Below are 1,734 nucleotides of genomic sequence, written 5' to 3' on the forward strand. Positions count from 1 at the left end.
TGTTCTTTTATATTTTATATATGAACTTTAATATTATTGTTTTCATAATAACATTAATTAAGGATGAACTGAGAGGAGAACTTGATTATAATTATGATAAACAATTAATCTTAATTTTCATAATCATAGATAATTAGGGATGAACTGAGAGGAGAACCTAATTATCGGAACCTAAAGGAATAGACTTGAGTGTTAAATCATGAGAGTAGATTTAAGCTTTCGAGGAGCAATAGATTAACAAAGATCTTAACGGGTTTAATTGAACGCAATTACCACGAGAGTATGGATTAATTTTAATTAAACACGTCCTCGTAGCCTGAGAAGGTGCAAGGATTAAATTAGGTTAAGACTACCTTCAAGATGGAATAGAATTAATTAATGAAAATAATAATTCAATAATGTTGGAACTCTTTGTGCGAACCCTAGATTCCCGGAAATCTCCTTATCTTATCTTAAAGTTTTATCTTATTCATTAATTGCATTACTATCTCTTTTACCTTCAAATCTGATCTTATCATCTCAAAACAGAAATTCCATCTGTTTTAAAATTCAAATTAAAATACTAGTAATTCTAGGTCAAACACGTAGTCCCTGTGATTCGATATTTATTACTTGACGACAACCGTACACTTGCGGTTTTTCACACAACAAGTTTTTGGCGCCGTTGCCGGGGACTACGTCTCTTGATTTAAATTACAATTATTTTAATTCGAATTTAAAAAAAAAAAAAAAATTAAATAAATAAATAATTTTTTTTTAGTGTTTACTTCTCCAATTCAGATTTCACGGGTCACTTTCTTTTTTTTTTGCAGTGCCTTAGGATTAATGCAAAAGAGATCTCTACGTCTTGGGAAACCAACACCACTTGATCCTGAGATTGAAAGAACTCTCCTGAGAAGGAAAAGAAACCTTTCTAGAGAATTTGACATGGCTGCACAACGAGATAATTTACCGCTTCGGGATTACTCTGCACCCGTAGCTCGTGGGATACCTGGAGGGGAGATGCGAACTGGAGCTACTGTACCAGCTTCTCTGGTGAATATGCTCAAACAGAACACCTTTGGAGGACTACCATCAGAAGATCCTAATGACCACTTAGAGGGGTTCTTGGAAATCTGTGAGACCCAGCAATTTGATGATGAAGTTTCTGATGGAATGCGACTCCGCTTATTCTCACTCACCTTGAGAGATAAGGCAAAGGTGTGGCTAAGAACAGTGCCTAGAGAAAAGATAGCAACTTGGGAATTATGTGAAAGAGCTTTTCTAGAGAAATTCTTTCCTCCTTCTAAAACTAAAGAATTGAGGAAGAAAATCACTAATTTCCAACAAGGCACTGGAGAAACTATTTATGAAGCATGGGAGCGGTTCAAGGGATATCTTCAAGCATGCCCACAACATGGCTTCAACCGTTGGCTTACCATCCAATTTTTCTTTGAAGGATTGGACCAACAAAGCACCATGATATTAGACTCAGCAGCTGGAGGATCTTTCATGGGGAAACCTATTAATGACTGCATGATTATTTTGGAAAATGTAGCCTCAAATCACAGCCAATACAGTGAAAGAGAAGTCACAGCAAGGAAAGGAACTCCGGGGCGATATGAAGTGAACAATATTGAGTTACTCTTAGCAAAATTTGATACTCTTAATCAAAGGTTAGACAAGATGGAAAAAGCTAAGGTTAATTCAGTGGCTACAAATCAAGTATGTGACCTTTGTAGGGAACAAGGGCAC

At 36.0% G+C, this 1,734-nt stretch overlaps 1 non-coding gene across 1 annotated transcript; it reads right to left on the reverse strand.

Annotated features, from left to right (window-relative positions):
• Positions 1-1,296: 1,296 nt before the first annotated feature.
• LOC145955345 (small nucleolar RNA R71) lies at positions 1,297-1,403 on the reverse strand. Its single transcript, XR_014431959.1, has one exon. It is a non-coding gene; the product is annotated as a small nucleolar RNA R71 (small nucleolar RNA).
• Positions 1,404-1,734: the final 331 nt, after the last annotated feature.

This window comes from Cajanus cajan, chromosome 2 (assembly GCF_000230855.2).
Source record: "Cajanus cajan strain Asha chromosome 2, NIPB_CcT2T_4, whole genome shotgun sequence".
NCBI lineage: Eukaryota > Viridiplantae > Streptophyta > Magnoliopsida > Fabales > Fabaceae > Cajanus > Cajanus cajan.